Source organism: Coturnix japonica, chromosome 1 (assembly GCF_054131305.1).
Source record: "Coturnix japonica strain WE chromosome 1, WE-NBRP24, whole genome shotgun sequence".
Taxonomy (NCBI): Eukaryota; Metazoa; Chordata; class Aves; order Galliformes; family Phasianidae; genus Coturnix; species Coturnix japonica.
Window position 1 is genome coordinate 106,974,948 of NC_140663.1, and position 21,245 is coordinate 106,996,192.

Here is a 21,245-nt window from a genome sequence, read left to right on the forward strand (position 1 = left end):
TTTGCAGGCCCTGTGTGAAGGTATGACAGAAGATACACAAAAATGCACATTAGCTTTACGGAGCATGCACACATATTTACATTCACAGCATAATGGTTCAAAGAGAGTTGCTGTGTATCAGAGATAAAAGCTTTCTGTAATGCCATTATACTAAGTTAGTTCCTTAAGTATATTTTCTAAACAAGGTGAATATAGACATCCATAAACTTATTTAAGATAAATAATTGGGTAGGACATTAAATTCTGCATTTACAGAATAGGAGAAAAAGTCAGATTTTCATATATTTTTTCTTCTTTTTTCTTTCTCCTTTTCATATATGCCACTTACTGTCCCTCTCTTGACCCATGGCCACAACAGATTTTGACTACAAGACTAATTTCACTCCTTTTATCAATTAAGTCAAGACATGCCAGATTTTTTATAAATGTTTGAGGTGAATAAAAACCACTTAGAAGTGCAGATAAACAATTTCAGTTATGGTTCTGTGCAAATTCTAAGGAAATATTATCTCTTTTTCCATTCTCTGAATGCACAATAATGAAGCTGAAGTAATATACATAAATAATATATATAAATAATATATATATATAATGAAACTGAGTAATATACTCTATAATGGAATGTAATTAAATGTGTACAGTTTTAAATAAGGCCATCACCTCACCAATATTTTGGATTATCTCATTTCACTAGTGTAAATTGCATATAAAGCAGACAAATAATATCTCTAGCAATGATCACTCCCATTTTTATTTTTATTTTTATTTTTATTTTTACTTTCTTTCCTTCTCTGTCTTCCACTTTAATCACAATAGAGAAAAAAGAAGAGAAGCAGGAAGTGCAGTCAACTATTTGATTTCTATCATAGGACAACAACATTTGGAACTTCCTAAATGTGAAAATTTTGTCTCCCTGAAGATTTTACTTTTCAGTGGTTCCTAGTAAAGATGTTTAGTATCATATATATATACATGTGTGTGTGATGAGGAAAAGGCTGTTGATGTAGTTTAACTAGACTTTAGCAAAGCCTTTGGCACTATCTCCTACAGTATCCTCCTGGGGAATCGGGCAGCCCATGGCTTAGACAGATACACTCATTTCTGCATAAGGAACTAGCTGGAGGTCTGGGACCAGAGAGTGGTAGTAAATGGTATTAAATCCAGCTGGCCACAGGTCATGAATGGTGCTCACCAAGGGTTGGCACTTTGGCACTGGGGCCTGTCCTGTTCAATATATTTATTGATGACTGGGATGGGGGCATTGAGTGCATCCTCAGTAAGTTTGCAGACAACAGCAAGCTGGGAGGATTTATTGATTTGCTAGGGAGTAGGAATGCCTCTCAGAGGGATCTGAATCTGGAAAGGCAGGATAGTGGGGCTGAGGCCAGTGGGATGAACAACAAGGCCAAGTGCCAGGTCCTGCACTTCAGTCACAAGAAGGCCAATGGCATGCTGGCTTACATCAGAAATAGTGCAGCCAGCAGGAGCAGGGAGGTATTTATCCAACTGTATCAGCTCTGATGAGGTGACACCTCAAGTGCTGTGTACAGTTTTGGGCTCCTCCTCCTAAAAGCACATTGAGACCTTGGAGCATGTCCAGAGAAGTTTATTTACCTAGTAACTAATTTCTGACTCATGTTATTTGCTGTAACACTGCACACACTTGCATAAAACAGTACAACTTCATACAGTGTCCTGCCTCTTCCCTTATTCATGCCTTATCATTTAGCAAATCCTTAGTAAAAATAGTTAGGGCATGAGTTAGATAATTAATCAATGAAAACTGTATAATAGCCTTTATTTTTTTTTTTTTAATGTATTTATTCCTTTAAATAACAGAGTTAACCAAAACCAAGATAACTACACTCTTTATAAAAGATGCAGTATACTGGGAATACCAAATTATTTAATGGCCATGATTTGTATTTTTTTTTTTAATTTTTTTTAGTCTTTTTGCCAAAATCAATGTAACTGTTTCACTTACTTACAAGAAAATATTTTAAGATAAGATAGATTAATTCTTTATTTCACTGATAAACATAAATGAACAATTGTTATAAGAAATCACTGGAAAGGAAAGGAAGTTCAAGAAAACAAATTGACAGGGAAAATTCTTTAAAATTAAATAATAATTATTAATAATAATTAATAATAATAATATTTACATTAAAATTAGAATTTAAAATTAAATGATAATTATTATTAATAATTAATGATAATAATTAAATAAAAATATTTCCATCAACTTTATTCTTCTTTATTTTGAGAGAATGGAGGCAAAGTACTGGAAAGGTTTTGTTACCTACTGGAAGAAATGAAATTAGTAATTATTTTGTTATCTTATAACATTTATTTTGAAATTAAATTTAGCTTCTTTCACAAAAGCACTCATTTTATCATCACCTTACTAGCTCATTTATTTTTTTGATTTTTAAAAAATTACTATTATTATTATTATTTACAATTTGAACTTACAGAGAAACCTCAGGTGTCCAGATTTGAAGGAAATATGCACCAAATTTTGAATTCGTGTAATTTTTTCAAAATTAGTAGAAATCACACAGCTTACTATATATGGAAATGATCCAGGATATTAATATGTTAAATTCAGAGATACAGCTTTTTCCTTTTGGAAGTCCTAAAACCTGCCCTACTATGAAACTGATGGCTTCAGTTCTACAACAGAAATAGAAGTAACTTATTGATGGGTTGTGCTACCTGAACATCAGAGGTACTCACAACATTTGTATTCCTCAGGCACTGAATTGGGATGAAGAATCCAACCTGTAAGGAGAAAGTCCAGACAACATGAAACCTGAATTTTCCTCAGGTTCAAGTATTATGTATCAGTATATAACTACTTACCAGACAAGCTTCTACTAAAATGCTATAAAAGAAATAAAATACTTTATATGTAAAAGAGTACTTCAAAATTTTGTTGTCAAACTACCATATTAAAATAGATTTTTATTGCAATCTTATATTATATTACATACACAGTTCTGTATAAGGCAAACTCTAGATTACAAAATCAATTATCCAGAAATTAAGGAAGGGTAACTTCATTAGAATCTCTTTAGATTTAATACACCACTTTCTTTGTACACCATAAAACATCCTGAAACTTCCAAAGAGTTATGTCTCATTTAGCAATGCAGAGTTTTTAATTATTTGTTTCTATCAGTGTAAGAGCCTAAGGTCTTATTTATACAGACAACCATACACTTATCAACTATAACTATATTTTCCTCTTTTCAGCATTATATTGCATTGAAAACAGAGTTTTACTTGATTCCACTGTAGCGATGAATATTAAAATCTCACTGCATGGTTTTTGCTGATTTTCTTTTTGTTGTTGTTCAGAAATTGTTCAAATATGTGACCATATTAGGAGAAGAAAGAAGACACTCATGAATTATGTTACCTCTAGCTTTAGAGATAAATGTATTTATTTTGCCCAACAAATTAATTCATTTACTGATAGCAGAGGATCATTGGCATTCCATATTCCCAGGTAAAGAATGTTTTTATTATGATGAACGTATGTCTTTTTCTTCCAATTTTAAGGTCCTTTGTAGGGGTTGGAAGTTACATCACAGTTAAGGTCTTCATCATGCTTCTATGGACTTCTTGTGTTCTAATTTTTGCTCTTTGCCCCATATTTTGTCTCCAGGCACCACTGAAAAGAGCCTGGTCCCATCCATATGACATTTGATACAGTGTGGGCTGGCAAAGCTAGATAAGAGGGGCAGGTTACTAGCAGGGGCTTTGAAGGACCTTGAGAGGTGCTGGCAACACTACAGCACATATGAAATCCTGTGATGATGAGGCAATTGTTTCTGAGACATTAGGAGAAAGCAAGTGGAAAATCAAGAAAACTACTTAAAAGGATATAAGGAGTTATCCTTTAAATAGGTGATAAGACCAGCTGCCCAAATGAGATACCTCTGCACCAGTGCACCCAGCATGGGAAACAAACAGGAGGACCTTGAAGCTACTGTGGTATTAGAAAACCACAACATAGCTGCCATCACCAAAACCTGGTGGGATGATTAGCAGCGTGGCTATGGATGGCTACAAGCTCTTCGGAAAGGACAGGTGAGGAAGGAGGGGATATCTACATCAGAAAAGGTATAGAACCTGAAGAGCTGTCCCTAAATAATAGTAATGTGCTAAGAGGCTGATACCCCAGAACACTACAATCTCCCTTCAGGTAGTTTTAGAGAGCAATAACGTCTCCCCTGAGCCTCCTCTTCTCCAGACTGAACATTCCCAGCTCCTTCAGCCTCTTCTCATATGGCCTGTGCTCCAGACCCCTCACCAGCTTTGTTGCCCTCCTTTGAACACGTTCCAGGGCCTCAGTGTCTTTCTTGTGAGGGGCCCAAAACTGGACGCAGTACTCGAGGCGCAGCCTCACCAGTGCTGAGCAGAGGGGAACAATCACCTCTTTGCTCCTGCTAGTAACACTGTTTCTAATGCAAGCCAGGATGCCCTTGGCCTTCTTGGCCACCTGGGCATACTGTTGGCTCATGTTCAGCCAAGCATCAATCAATACCCCCAGGTCCATTTCCTCTATGCAGTCTTCCAGAGAAGACCTGCAGGTCAAGCTGGAGAGCAAGAAGTAAATGTGCAGGCAGTAGAAACACATACATCCATCATAGGAAGAGTATAAGAAAGCTGCTAGGCTGCAAAGGGATGGAGTCAGGAAAACCAAGGCCCAGCTTGAACTAAACTTAGCAAGGGATGCCAAGAAGAACAAGAAAGGCTTCTTACAGGTACCTCTATGAGAAAAGGAAGTCCAAGAGGTCATATTCCCCCTAGTGAGGCAGGCAAGATGGTAACAACAGGCAAGGAGAGGGCTGAGGTACTTAACAAATGTTATACCTCTGTCTTCTCTAATAACTGCTCATTACACAGATCTCTTCAGTTTAATTTGGGGGGGGGGGGGGGGGGGGGGGGACGTGAGTGGGGAAGAAACACAGAATCATAGTATCATAGAATCACAAGGTTGGAAAGGACCTACAAGATCATCTAGTCCAACTGTCCTCCCTTTACCATACCTACAGAAAAAACACTAAACCATATCTCTTAGCTCCTTATCCAGATGCCTCTTGAACACTGCCAGGGACAGCCACTCCACCACCTCCTTGAGTAGGCTATTTCAGTGCCTGTCCACTCTCTGAGAGAAAAAGTTACACAGTATCACAGTATCACAGTCTGGTGCGGGTTGGAAGGGACCTTAGAGATCATCGAGTCCAACCCCCGGGATTCGAGACTCCTGTGTAGCAGAGAGGCACTTCTACCACTTGCGCCACCAGGGCACATATAAGTTCCTTCTTATGTGTCACCTAAACCTCATCTGATACAACTTGTGGCCATTTCCTCGGGTCCTGTTTGTTGCCTGGGAGAAGAGGCCAAGCCCCTCCTTATTACAACCTCCCTTCATGAAGTTGTAGAGTGTAATCAGGAAGTTGTAGAGTACAAACTCTCCTGCTGTAAGCAAAGACCAGGTTCATGACCACCTGAGGAACCTGGACATCTACAAGTCTACGGGTCTTGAGGAGATGCATCCCAGTGTCCTGAGTGAATTAGCTTGTATGGTCACCGAGCCATTCTTGACAATATTTGAAAATTCATGGCTAACAGGTGGAGTCCCTGATGACTGGTAAAAAGGCAATATCACATCCACTTTCAAGAAGGGTAAAAATGATGAACCTGGGAACTAAAACCTATTAGTTTCACCTCTGTGTTGGGAAAGATCATGGAGCAGATCCTCCTGTAAGCTGTGCTAAGGCACATGGAAGACAAGGAGGTGGTATGGGAGAACCAGCATGGCTTCACCAGGGCAAATCCTGCTTGACCAACCTAGTGGCCACTTATGATACATCATTGGACAAGGGAAGAGTCAGTGATGTAATCTATCTGGACTTCAGTAAGACCTTTGACATGATACTCCCCACATCCTTCCATACTTCTCTCCAAATTAGTAAGATATGGATTTGATGGGTGGACTGTTCAGTGGACAAAGAACTGGCTGCAAGATAAAGTCCAGAAAATGGAGCTCAATGGTTCGATGTCTGGATGGGGATCAGAGATGAGTAGTGTCCCAAAGGGGTCACCTGGGACCAATGCTTTTTAATATCCTCATCGGTGACATTGACAGTGGTGTTGAGTGCACACTCAACAAGTTTGCTGATGACACTAAGCTGTGGGGTACAGTCAACACACCAGAGGAGTGGGATGCCATCCAGGGGGACCTAGATGGGCTTGAGTATTGGGCCCAGTTGAATTTCACACAGTTCGACAAATCAAAATGCAAGATCTTGCACCTGGGTTGAGGCAACTTTCTCTACCAATACAAGCTGGGAGATGAAAGGATTGAGTGCAGCCCTGCTGAGAGAGGCCTGAGGTACTGGTGGATTGGAAGCTGGACATGAGCCAGGTATGTGCTCTCACAGCCCAGGAAGCCAACTATCCTGGGCTTCATCAAAGGCAGTGTGGCCAGGAGGTTATGGAGGTGATCCTGCCTCTCTACTCTGTTCTCGTGGTGCCTAACCTGGATTACTGCATCCAGATGTGGAGTCCATGGTACAGGAGAGCCATAGACCTGTTGCAGGGCCCAGAGGAGGGCCACAAAAATGATCCGAGGGCCAGAACACCTATTCTACAAGGACAGGCTGAAAGAGCTTCAGCCTAGAGAAGGCTGCAGGGTGACCCGATAGCAGGCTTTCAGTATCTAAACAGGGGCTACAGGAAAGAAGGGGACAGAATTTAGCGGGGTCTGTGGTGATAGTACAAGGTGGAATGGCTTCAAGCTTAAAGAGGGTAGAATTAGGTTGAATAGAAAGAAAGTCTTTTACAGTAGGGGTGGTGATGAACTGGAACCAGTTGCCCTGAAATGTGGTTGATGCCCAATTCCTGGAGACATTCAAGGCAAGGCTGGATCAGACCCTGGCCAAACTGATCTAGCTGTGCATGTCCCTGTTCATTTCCAGAGAGCTGGAATGGATGACCTTTAAAGTTGTCTTCCAACTCTAACGGTTCTATGATTCTATGACTCACACCTTTTACTAATTTACAGGGACTAATGAGATCCCCTCTCAGCCTTCTCTTCTCCAAGCTGAATAGCTCCATATCTCTCACCTTTTCCTCATGATGATGGAGCTCTTGGCTCTGCATCACCTTTGTGGCCCTCTCTCTAAGTGATCTGTGCTTTTTTGAACTGATGAGCTTGAAACTGGTAACAGCACTCCATATGTGCACTGACCAGGGCAGAGTAGGGCTGGAGGACCAGCTCCCGCAATCTTCTGGCCATGTTCTCCTTAATACAAACCTGTATACACTTGGCCTTCTTGACCATTTTGTGTGACTCCATGTCTTTTTTCATTTGTTAAAATTTGGCATGTACATAAACAACTGAAAACAGTAAATTATAATGAATTGCTGGATAACTTTGATTATAACTACAGTATAACTCATAATGTTCCAACAGAAGGTGTGAAAAGCCAGTGCATGTTCACATGAATCAAATGCTATGCACTAATTTCTCTTTGTGTACTGTTTTGAGTACAAACTATATTGTTCTGTATCAGGCTGGAGTGAGGCAGGGACTGGAGTTCAGTTAATTATTTTTCAACATCCATCTTGAAATGAGATTCAAAGGGATAGGAGCAGATGGCTAGCAATACGGAGCAATCAAAATTTATTAACCTGGAGGATGCTTAATTCAAATGAAAGTATCCTGCAACAGGAGCTGAAAATTCCAACCATCCTTTCTCTAAGATGAACTTAAATTTAAGCAGCAGGACTTCTTATGAGGATTGAAGTCATTATGGAAATTCACCTGAAAGTTGGTAGATAGAGGAACTTAAAGGAGAAACAATTTGCAAATCCTCTCTCATATGGAATTAACATTTAAGTGCACACAGCACCTTGTTTTCTTCTTGTTAAAAGGCAGTAGAAGTCTTAAAATACATCTGTAAATCTCTCAGCTTCATTTTCATGAGAAAATGGGAGGGAATATAAGATGAAGTAAAAGGGAGATTCCACAGTTTAAATAGGTGAGTATAAGAAAAAACACAAAACCAAAACTTGAAAAGGACAGGAAGACGAGGAGCTCATTCTGGAGAATAGGATATGGGTGCCCTATGTATGGATTCTAGTGTAAGATTTTGCTTTTTTCTTATGTTTCTGGAAGCTCAGGATCAGAGGAATTGTCCAAATTCAGCAAATATGCTATAGTTTAACAAATCTGTTCAAGGTGGTAACAACTCATGTTTCTTTGCAGGTGTGTGCTTATTGTAGATGATATAGAAAACTATACCTCATGCTTCTTTTTCCTGAAAATAAGTGTTATGTCACAGTTGCAATGAAAATAAATAAATATTTTTTAAATACCCCAAACAAACCCAAACCACTGTGAAGGTAAAATCCCAAAACTTCAGCTACTTCTAAAGTGAGTCATTACAATCATTACAGCAATTGCACACTGGAAATTGAAATAAAGACATTTTTAGTTAGACATTCTACTGAACATGAAAATCTTGTCAACATGAATGTCAGAAAGTGCCATTGGCACACTGGAGTGACACATAGGATTAAACAGATACTGCCATTACATTGCATTTCTGTGTAATAATAACCCAAGCACATTTGGAACTCGAAGGACGATGAGACATCAGAATAGTCCATCAAAACTTCACAGACTCACTGACAGGTGAGAATGATCTCACAGGATATAGTATGAGCAGAAACAAACCCACTTGATAAAGGAATATGTTAATTTCAAAATAAATACATAAACATAAAAAATGACATTGCTTTTTGATTGACTAAGTTATATAAGCTAATGCTAATTACTGTAATTCAACTGCACTTGGATCATAACTATCTGGTACAGCAGTATGGGAAGAGTAGCTGGAAAGTTACCTGTCAGAAAATAGCCTCGAGGTGCTGTTCAGTGGCCAACTGAACGTGAATATGCCCAGGTGGGCAAGAAAACCAGTGGTATCCCAGCCTCTAACAGAAACTGCATAGCCAGCAGGATGAAGGAAGTGACTGACCCCTTTATATATGGCCCTGGTGAGACTATTACATAAATATTGTTCCATTTGGGTCCTCTCATTACATGAAAGATATTGAGTTGCTGAAATGCAGAGAAGAACACTGATGTTAGTGAAGGATCCAGAAAAGAAGGCATATGAGGAGTAAATGAGGAAACTGGATCTTTTTAGTCTGGAAAACAGAAGTTGATGTCATTACTGTTTACAGATGCCTGAAAGGAGGCTATGGAGATGAAGATGCCAGTCTCTTTGCTCAGGTGCAAGGAAAGAGCCTCTCAAATTGTTCCAGAGAATATTTAAAAGGATATTCAGAATAATACCTTTATGGAAAGGATGATAAGGTATTGGATCAGGCTGACCTGGTGGAGTTTGAGTACTTCACTGAAAGTACTTTGCTTGTTCAAAGAAGGGCAGCAGGTGAGGGGTCTGGAGCACAGACCATATGAGGAGCGGCTGAAGGAGCTGGGATTGCTCAGTCTGGAGAAGAGGAGACTCAGGGGAGATTTATTGCTCTCTATAGCTACCTGAAGGGAGGTTGTAGTGAGCTGGGGGTCTGCCTCTTCTCTCATGTAACTGGTGATAGGACTAGAGGGAATGGCTTCAAGCTGTGCCAAGGGAGATTCAGGCTGGACATTAAGAAATACTACTTCTCTGAAACAGTGGTCAGGCAGTGGAGTGGGTTGCCCAAGGAGGTGGTGGAGTCACTGACCCTGGAGGTGTTCAAGGAATGTTTGGATGTTGTGTTGAGAGACATGGTTTAGTGAAAACTATTGATGATTGGTGGATGTGGGATGGTGGGTGACCCTGTGGGTTTTTGTAAGCTTGGTGATCCTATGATTCTATGAACCTATGATTTAAGAACTATGTGAATGTAGCTCTTAGGGAACTGGTTTATTGGTTGGTAGTCTTTAGTATTTGGTTGATGATAGGACTTGATGCTCCTAAGAGTATTTTTCAACATAAATGATTAAATAACTCCATGAAATGAACAGAGATGCTATCAAATTATGCATTTCTCCAAACATCTGGGAATAGACGTTCCCAACCATGATCCATTCAGAAATGTTAGCAGTGATTTGGATATGCCTGGTGGTAATAGTTCAGTGAAACACAGTACCACTTCTTGAGAAATATTTCACAGTTCAGGACTCTCATATTCTTGTGTATGAGTATGAAATATCATAAGATAAACATTTTTAAGGGGATAGTTTACATCTTTCTTTACATCATTAGTACTCTGATTCCCCAGGAAATGTGAACCCATCAGTATTCATTAATTCTATGTAATTACTGGCCCATCTCCCATGATGGTGAAGAAAACACTGTCCAATAGTCAATAAATCTGTCTGTATTTAGCAGCTAGTATTTCATACTCACTTCCAATCTGGCTAGTAAAAATTAGAGAGGCAGGAGAGAGAGAGAGAGAGAAGACAATAACAGTTGTAATAACATACAATTGACTGCTGTTTATTACTGATAATGCAATTCATAGGTAGTACTGAAAAGGTTTAATGAAGAAAAAAGGAATACTCAGCAGAGATTCGGGGGCAGATTCTACAGCCTTTGTTCCTTAAGAAGAGAGAAACAGAAAAAAAAACATGAACTAGCAGAGAAAGCACAGAATATATAAGAGACTGTTAAAGGTAACACAAAGATAAATGAGCAATAGGCTAGTAGGCAGTCCATGGGTGAAAATGCAGAATCAAAGGTTATCCTTAGGGTGAGAGCCTTAATTATGGAAATTACAAATGTAAGTACAATTGAATTTCTTAACCACAATTAATAATAATAATAATAATAATAATATGAAAAAGGAATGAAGCAATCTGCTAAGATATTCCAAAAAGAAAAATAGAATTATCATAAACTATAATTCTGGAAACGTGAAGACAAGTAATGTAGATATCTACTTACAGAAGTCAACATCTCATTGCCTTTGTAGTCAACGGAAAGGAAAGAGCTATCAAATTATCAAACATGATTCATCTTATTCTTAAGTAGATATCTAGATAGGTCAGATGAATCATGCTCTAAAAAGGCCTTTTCTCTCTGGTATCTATAAAGGGAATCCAAGGTGACTAATTCACATGTAGACGACTAAACTATAAAAGTCTAAAGTCAGCTGCAGTGAATCCCACACAGAATGAACTGTACCTTACTAGAGTACTGAAAAGGCTGGAGAGTCATTTCCCTTTCACAGCTGGCTCAGTTACATGTTACATTTCACGTAGTCACAGACAAAGCTTGATTTCTCCCACACTGACATTTTGTCCACTAGGAAGCTGAAACAAAAATTCTTTGAGCTGTAGAAACTGTAAACTTTCTTGGAAATTTGTAAATGCATAAAGCTATATAAAGCTCAAAATACAATTAAAGATTCACTGGAAGTATCATAGTTTCTCAAAAATGTCACTGTAAAAGTGCTACTATTTGCAATGAAATAGCAACTAAATAGAAGCTAAAAAAGAATAGAGAAAATGGTGACTGAAAGGACGTACAGATGGGGCAGCTGCATTAGAAAGTAAGCTAGTAAAGGAATAGGAAGCTGACTCCAGGTACAGTCATTGTGTGCTCTTGCAGCCTATCTTCACCTTCCATGGCCAGAGGCAGAATCCAGGCCTTCATCGCTCTCTGGTCCAATCCAGCAGGACACTTAGTATCTTCCTACAGACAATAACTCACTCATACAAACTGATTAGATAATTTCACTCCTAGTGGGCAGATGTTTGGAAGGCATGAAAAAAACTTCCTCTAAATCCCAGAAAGAAGAGTAATTGATGATACAGATCAGTCCATTTCTGAGTTACAGGCAGTAGGACCAGCTTGAGATGACTGAGCCTCAAGTCACAATACACTAGAACAAATTAATTTAGTTCCACCTAATGACTGAGTTGATAGAATTTCCAGGGAGACTCTCAGCAACTCGAAGGCTATCTGAGTCACGTTAATCACCTGGGTAACTAGGCTGAGTAAATCATTTCACAATTCTGTGCAATTTTGAATGTTGGTTATTAATTTTTATAGTGCTGCTGGGAAAAGAAAGCTTGCAAAGACTCAGTCCTTTGCCCCATGGAACCTTTCATTGTATTTTGTCCTCCATAGTCAGCAAATGGGACCTCATGACCTCATTGAAGTTCTTCATCAAACTACATGACTGAAACATTAGTCCTCTACAAAACTTTTCTTCAGTAACAACTTTATAACTTGACATATATTCAGTGTATGAGGTCTGCTCAGAAAGTAGTGCCTCCTATTTTATTATGTTGGTCCATGACATCAGAGGAAGAACTGATGGTACAGAAGTAGAGAATGAACTTTCCCACCAGCATTACATTACCTTTTGTTGCTGTGTAATAGACAGCAGCAGAGGCAGCAGTCTACAAAAGAACATGTGACATGGAAGTGCACGTAAAGCAAAGAGATGGAAAAGAATTCCTCCATATGGAAAAAATTGCACTCATTAACATTCATTGATGCTTGCTGAACGCTTATGGAGACCAAACAGTGAATGTGAGCACAGTGGCTCACATCTGCTGGTGTAGAGTTCTGAGAGCAGCATGTAGGCTCTTTTTCATGGCTGGTATCTGTTGTAGTTTCCATGAAATAATCAAGATGCATTAATTTTGGATCAACCTAAGTATCTTTTGTTTAAGACAGATGTTGCCTGGAGTTCTGGTGTTTACAAATGTGTTGAGACAGACACTTTCTAAAGAAACAAGAACTGTTAAGTGTGTCAATATGTATCAGCATGAAAACTCAGTATATATGCTCTTTCAAAATACTCAGTATCTTTCCAGAGAAATCTTCCATGTATGCCTCAGTAACTTGTAAGGCTATTATTTTGTCCAAAAAAATCAAATCTATTTCACTGATAAGTATTGGTTTAAGAGCCCTTTAATAATTAGAGAAATGTTATTGTATATGCCTGAAGTAAGTTAAGCCACTAGGTAACTGGTCTTTCAAACGAAATAGGAGACAAGGAGTGACAACTACAGAAAAGGAAATATACAAGAATTATTCACAAAGAGGATAAATGGTGAAATTTGTGGAAATATCTGGCTTATTTCTATGCTATTTTGCCCTTCAACTTATCTTTTCATTCTGCATTTGCATTCAGAGAGCAATATTGCTGTTCCTGGTGACTCACTGAGGTATAATGAATATGCAAAAATATCAGGAGCTTTTTATGTCTGTGATTTTTCTTTCTTAGACATTCAAAGGAATAATTGAAACCAATCAGCTCCTGATAACCCGCATATAGATGAATTATATTATGGAAGAATAAAAAGTAGTTTGGTAATTCTCACAGCACACCTAATGATTGATTTCAATCAGGTTTCTAAAAACAATAGCTCTTGTACATGTTTTCCACACTATAACACTGACTGACTCATAGGTTAGTATGTCACTTATTATTTTCAGGCCACGCTGAAGAAAAATCTACTCATTGAAGAATTTTATGTTAGCATTTTCTCTCTTATTTTGTTATCATTTATGACCTTCTGAATTAAAATACATGCATTATTTTTTGTAAACAAATCTTAATATTCACAGTGAATTCAATTTAATTAATGCATTTTGGTAAACCAAGGAAAAGCAGGTGAGAATTCCAACATCTAAATAAATTCCTTCCTATAAGCAACTTATAAGCAAAATTGTCCTTTAATGTCTGCCAAAGAGGAATTACGTAACTAAAAGAATGAGAACTTTTCAGGGTCATTTTCTATGTTATATTGTTTCAGAAGGGATAAGCTGATGATAAATGAATTATCTTTGGAAAGTTTTTAAATGTCAGCATCAAGGTCAATTAAAGCAAATGACATAGTTATTATAATTAACACTTAGTTATAACATGGTTAGGACTGTTTAAATTTGGTTCCTAGTAACTGTGGCACTATATGTTGTTTGGGGATTTATTCATTTGATTTGGGGATTTATTCATTTTAATTTACTTCTCTAATATGTGTCAAAAACCCTGATAAATGCAAGCAAGCAGGATATGTAATATATCAGCTATAGCAACAGAACTCTGATTCACCAATATCAGTTCTCCTAATGACTGCATCATGCATAATTTGCAGGAAAAAAAGGCAAATTTGTTCAAAACCACTGCAATGTATTCAGTGAGTGAAAACATTACCTTACATTACTATGTGTTCTAGTTCTAACATAAGGTTTACAAAGCATTTTTCTTTGCACTTACTTTTAAAATGAATATACACCAACCAGTTAGCAGTGTTTCAACAGTGATGCTTTTGGTTTATGAGAAGTTTTGTTTTGTTTTGCTGTGCTTTGCTTTTTAACATATCCTCTTTTTTTTTTTTTTTTTTTTTTTTTTTTTTTCCCCAGAGTAATTTGACCTACATGCCTAGTTTGTATGAGGATTCTAATAACAGCCATCTGAGCTTAATTGTCTGCCTCTACTTTTAAATGAGGTTGTGCTACGTCTTCCACTGATCTATTCTTTTACTTGTTTGTCCCAGTATATATAGCATAAAACCATGATGTAGATGTCATAATAGAGGAATCTATAATTTGCCTATAATGTAATTTGTCATATTATTGTCTGTCTGGACTGTTATAAATCCTAAAGTGACCTGATGATTTTATTATGGAAATAGAGTTAGATGTACAGGACATGATCATCTCTGGTACAGTGTTTTTCATATTGTGCTGAAAGAATTTAGATAACAATTGTATCAAGAATTTATTTTAAAAATAATGCCAAATTTAGATGTACAAAATGTGGGGGTTTTTTTCTGCTGTTTTCCTTTCCTTTTCTTTTCTTTCTTTTCTTCTTTTCTTTTCTTCTCTTTTCTTTTCTTTTCTTTTCTTTTCTTTTCTTTTCTTTTCTTTTCTTTTCTTTTCTTTTCTTTTCTTTTCTTTTCTTTTCTTTTCTTTTCTTTTCTTTTCTTTTCTTTTCTTTTCTTTTCTTTTTCTTTTCTTTTCTTTTCTTTTCTTTTTCTTTTCTTTTCTTCTCTTCTCTTTTCTTTTCTTCTCTTTTCTTTTCTTTTCTTCTTTCTTCTCTTTTCTTTTCTATTTTTTTTTTTTTTCATTTTTAAGATTATCTACAAAACTGTGACATTATTAGGGAAAATGGGCATGTTTTTATTTTAGTTTGTTTGGGTTTTTTTTGTTTTTGGTTTTTTTTTTTTTCCCAGTAGTTTCCTGTATTCCTTACATAAAGATCTGATTTTTCTCCTTTTCACCAATGTTTTGTCTTCTCTAATTTTTTTTTCAGAAAAAATATTGTAATATATATATATGTATATATATTTTAACTTAAAGAAGTCATATTTAATAATTACCTTATAAATACTTTTACTAATTTGAATTAAAATTATTGTCGTTACTGACAACTGACAAACATCTTCTTCACATCCCCATTCCATGGTTCTGCTTCAGCTGCTTCGGCTGTTGTTATTTTATCAGTTCTTTCGTAATTGCTCAGGCTCATCTCCCATCTGATCTTGTTCCACAACAATTACAATCTAAAATATAAAACTGAAAAAAATCATTCATCAAATTGCCTAAACAGTAGCAGCAGAAAGCCTGAAAGTAGAGAAAACAAGCAGCTGATTGCTAATCACATTTCCGTTGATCCTTCTCTATTAGCAAAAGTGAAGTTGTGGTCAGATACTTTGTGAATAAAATTATTTAAATGCCCAATAAACAACAAAACTCCTGTGCTGATGTCTTGTTATCATAACAGATATTTTTTGAGGATCTGTGTTCATAACAGTGTTACCCCCAATTCCATATCTAAATCAAGGTCTCGAGTTGCACCAAGGGAGATTCAGGTTGGACATTAAGAAATACTTATTCTCCATGAATGTGGTTTGGCGCTGGAATGGGTTGCTCAGGGAGGTGGTGGGGTCACTGTAATAGAATCAGAAAATCATAGAAACGTAGAGTGGTCTGGGTTGAAAAGGACCTCAAAGATTACCCAGTTTCAATTCGCTTGCTCTAGACAAGGTCACCAGCCACTAGACCAGGCTGTCCAGAGCCACATCCAGCCTGGCCTTGAATGCCTCCAGAGAATGGACACCCAAAAACTTTCTGGACAACCTGTTTGCACACTGCTGGCTCATGTCCAGCTTCTCATCCCCCAGGTCCTTCTCCACAAAGCTGTCCTTGGAGGTGTTCATGATACATTTTTTTACTGAGGGACATGGTTTAGTGGAAAATATTGGTCTTAGGTGGACAGTTGGACAGGATGATCTTAGAGGTCTTTTCCAGCCTTGGATATTTTACAATTCTATGACTCAGCGTTTCCTCATGTACATTTAAATGTATAATTTCCCTGCATATATAAGCTATACATACAGATATAGGGAGGTAAGCTATGTAAGAAATATTTTAAGGAGAATAAAAAGCTTAAGGAAACTGACTAAATCCAGTGTTTGGAGAAAACTATGAGAAACAGTTTTACAACCAGAATGACAGACATATTACAAAAAATTACTGTTAGCTTTTATTATTACTTTGGCAACACAAATATTCAGCAATTACAGGCTAGAGTCTGAAACATCTGTTTAAAAAAATGTGATGTTACTTTAGTTTGTCGGGAGTCTAGAATCCTCTCAAGTTAACTGAAGGTTGAAAAGGGGAAGGTATCTCAGGAGCAAATAGCTGAGGGCAGTCTGAATCTGTATTTAAAATATTTTATTTGTATCACAGTGACATATAGCTCATTCGATAAAGGTTACTTTTTTTCTGGCTACAAACGTACTGTAGAAATGCGTAGTCTTTGTCCTGAAGAACTTGTAATCTACAAAACTTATGAGTGGTAAGAAAAAAAGAGAGAGAAATAGAGAAATTCTGGTAAAGTAATTAATACACATATAGATCTAGAATGAAAACTGGAAAGAAGTTCAAGGTGGGTTTTTTGGTTCTTGCCTTGGATAGGAGTAGTAGTTTGTCTCAGGGATCAAGAAGGACTGAGGCAGGCAGTGGATACAACTCAAGGAATGTTCAAACCTGTATCATTTCTCACACAAACTCTTCTTCTATCTGCCTGTCAGTGTTCAGTAGATGCTGTTCAAAGCCTTAATATCCAATGTTTGTTGTAAGTTCAAGTAAGCCACTAAATATACCTCTCATGTGACACTGAGCAGTATCACAGCTTAGAGGCATATGCCTAGTGTATAGTTACATTCTATTCAGTCTAGAAGGCCAAAAAAAGATCTTTTTAAGGTCCAGTTTTGAAATTTCATTGAGGAGAAGACAACTTGATGAATCTTTCCTTCTGGAGACAAGGGGGATGAGAATGTTTCTGGTTGAAAAGTGCAATATGCTATGTGTTGAAGGCTAATTCAACATGCAGCCAACTTCCTTGCATCTGTGGTAATATAAATGATATTAACCCATCAACAGTAAATAAGAAAGAAGGAAATAAATTCATATACTCCCAAAAAATCAAGATCAAATTTTATCCTGCTTAACTGTGCAAGGATAAACTTCTCACCCTTCTGTGTTTTGCTTGTAAATATATATTTTCATTCTTTGTCAGGTAGAAAAAGTTAAGTCAGTGCATGATCTAGTATTATTTCTGTTGTTGTTCTGCTTTCTTTTTCTTGATGTGTTTATAACTTGTCTCATAACATTTGCTCTTACTGTTATAGCAACATATTTTTGTTCTTTTCTCATATGAACAAATTTAAAGGAAATGATACTAATTGATGTTTTTGATGTTGCTTAAGTCTATGCAGTCTTTACAGTGCTGCTTAGCAATCTAAGTAATGTACACTGCTTCTTTCATTGTATGCGTCAATAAAATGATCTAGACTTGAAGAAACATTGTCTACAGTTTTGTTGTTTTTGTTTTGTTTTGTTTTTACTTGAAGGATGTAAATGTATTATAAATTTCACATTTATAAATTCACTTCACATATTATAAATTCACATCCATAAATCATATGGTTATTTTTCCAAAAATGTTTAAGTTGTAAATAAACAGAAAATGTGATATGAAAGTCTCTCTGTAGCTGTGTTCCTGAATTAATGCAGCAACTAAAGTAATATTTTCAAACAAAATGTCTTTATTATAAAGAATTTTTTTCTCACTGTTTATAGAGACACGCCTTTTGAGTTTAATTTTCCCTATGTAAATCAGTGACTAAATTAATTGATTTTCCTTACCTATGTAATAAAAGAATAAATTAAATACACTTTTACATACAAAGTAGTGAAATTATTTCCTAGTGACACATAAGTAATTCCTAACAATCAAATTCTCACTTTAAGTGACTTGCGAAGTTTGCTCCTAAAAACAGACTCTGCACCAACACTCAATACTATCTGCCCTTTCTGTTTGATAGCAGGATCTCTTGGCCTTAGTCAACTCATTTCATGTATTGAGAGTTCTTCTGCTGTCAGGAAACAATCTACTTTCAGAACAGTATACTAGATTTATCTTTCATTCTGCAAAATCTTTTGAAGTCAGGATCAATGACATATTTGGGAATTCACATTTAATATAGACTGATGAAATATTGCAGGGTTGAAATTTTGAAATTATTAACATTTCCTACAGACATAATTAATTGTTGTGGTATAACATTGTTCATGCCTATTAGTCCAAGGTCATTGTGAAGGAGCTCAGGTTAGCTCCATATATAAAGTTGTAACATGCATGTCTGAAGGCAGAATTTGGCCTCAATTGTGCCTGAGACTCATCTATAATTTTATTTTACGAGAGATGGTGGAATTATTAAAACACAAATGGATTGTGCTTTGATATACTGAAGAAGCTGTTTGCACTTTCCCTGAGACTCTAGACTCATAAATGAGATATAAAAATGGATGCCTTAAGGAGGATGAAAGAGTGGCTCAAATTCTGCAGCTTTTCTCCCTGCCCCATTTGTGCTTCAAACTCCAGGATAAAGCATATCCACGGTTAGTAGAGAAGAAGTAATTGTTACAGTAGCACTACCAACCAAACACCAGTATTTTAAGGAAGCAAGGCAGTGACTGTCCTAGTTTCATCTGGGACGGGTTTTTCTTCATAGTGCCTGGTATGATGCTATATCTTGGCTTCAGGAGAAAATGAATGTTGGTAACACATCAGTGTTTCAGTTGTCACTGAGAAATGCTGAGCAGAGGATATTTCAGGTTTTCAGCTTCACTGTTCTGCTAAGGAGGGACTGTTGGGGCATAAGGAGCTCAGAGAGGACAGAACCAATACAGATTACCTGAACTACCCAAGAGGGTATTCCACATCATGTGACATCATGTGAAAAAAACAAACTGAACAGACTCAGCCAGGGGGCAGTGTTGCTCGTGCAATTACTCCATCAGCTAGTGGAGAGAAATTGTTCTGTATACCACCTACTAGTCCAACGTTTTTCCTTTCTTAGGATTCTCTCTCCCACCCCACTGGGAGGGGGGAGTGCATGAAAGGCTGCTTGGTGCTCAGTTGCTTACCAGGTTAAACTGCAGCATTTTCTATTAAATATATGTCATGTTCTAGCTTATACTTTATTTAGCCTACAAGTAAGTATGAATTGCTTCACTTCATTTAAGTTATTTTAAGACTTTAATTTATTCTAAGTTTCCTGCCATGCGTGTCTTTTGAGAGTTTCATTCTTTGTGCTATGACTGAACACTGATGCTCAAAAGGGATAGAAATAAGTAATTGCATTTCCCTTTAGATTGCAGTTCTTCTCAGTGCTAGTTACAATGCTGGAGATTATAGAATTGTTATTAAATATCATCTTACATATAATTAATAAAGACTGTGAGCAATCCTTATCACGTGTGTTTTCAGCCATGTGAATATATATATATATATATATTTATCTATTTACTTTTCCTTTTTTGGGGCGGGAGGGAGGGCAGGTGGTGGTGGAGAGAGAAGGCTATTCTTTAGTAGTAGTAGAATAGTGTTCATTCTATGCAAGAATGCTTATGTATATGTGAATCTCAATTTAAATCGTTTTAAACCCATGTTCAATCAATATTGCTTGAAATTTTTCAGAAGTATAAACACACTGCTTCTGTTGGTATAGTTGCCTCCAGAACACATAGCAGTTTTACTGGGCAAATTTTGTCTTCTAAAGTTTATGAATACAGTGAAAAAATCATATTTGCTGTTGGATATTGCTGCTAGAAGTCCTAATATTTATTCTTCCATTGTGTTTCTTTTTGTTTATTTGTTTGTTTTTCTTCAAATTCATAGAATTCAAAAGTTTTGGGTTTTTTTTTTTCTTCTTAATATTGCCCCCTAAACCCCCCATTATAAGATTATCCAATATGTTCTCTAACTGAACTTTTAGAGTCCTAAGTGCTGGAAAATACACCTATTCTATTTATTTTATTTTCTCCAGGAGAAATTCTCCCACTTCGTTTCTATTTCCAAATACTTGCTTCTCTTTCCCTCTTATCCCTTTCCTTTTTTTTTTTTTTTTTTTTTTTTTTTTTTTTTTTTTTCCCCTCTGCATGTTCTTTCTAATTCTGCTCTTAATTATATTTTGTCTCTATCACAGTGCTCTAGTATAGAAAACCACTGCATAAGGTGTTTATAAGTTGTGGTTGAAAGGGGATATGTTACAAAGTGTTTGTATAATTAATATAATTCTATGTGAAATTATATTACAACTTGCATGAAAAACAGACTTGGAAATAGCATTTCTGTTTAAGGTTTTGTAGCATTTCCAGTTTTAAATTTCATTTTATCTTTTCAATAAATGCAACAAAATTTACCACATCACCTGGAATGTTTTATATTTAGTAGCTGTCTATGTCAGAGTTATTTTTAATGGATTTATCAAAGCCTGTGCAGTCTTTCTAGGAAATAGATAGAATGCCTGATGCATTTTTCAAAAAGTATTGCTGCTTAGCTGACAAATTCTATCATTCCTGCTATATGGCAATGGCTTCAAATTAAGCAGACATTAGAGACATGTTTGGAGTGAGTCAAAGTCTGAAAGAAGTTGTAGAGCTGCATAAGGCAACTAGCTAAAGCTGCATCTTGAGTTATGAAGCTATGCAGAGTAAATGCTTGGAGAAATGCTAGTTTGGGAACACCTGTCATCATCCAGTAGATTATGTCTTTTGTTGTCCTCAGTATTTCCTGATTTTCTCTCTTCCAAAAATTTCTTTATACATGTTTCAAAGAAAATATAGAGGTCTGCTAAATTTTGGCAATGGAATTATCTCAAAACAGTGTCTGCTTTTCATGGT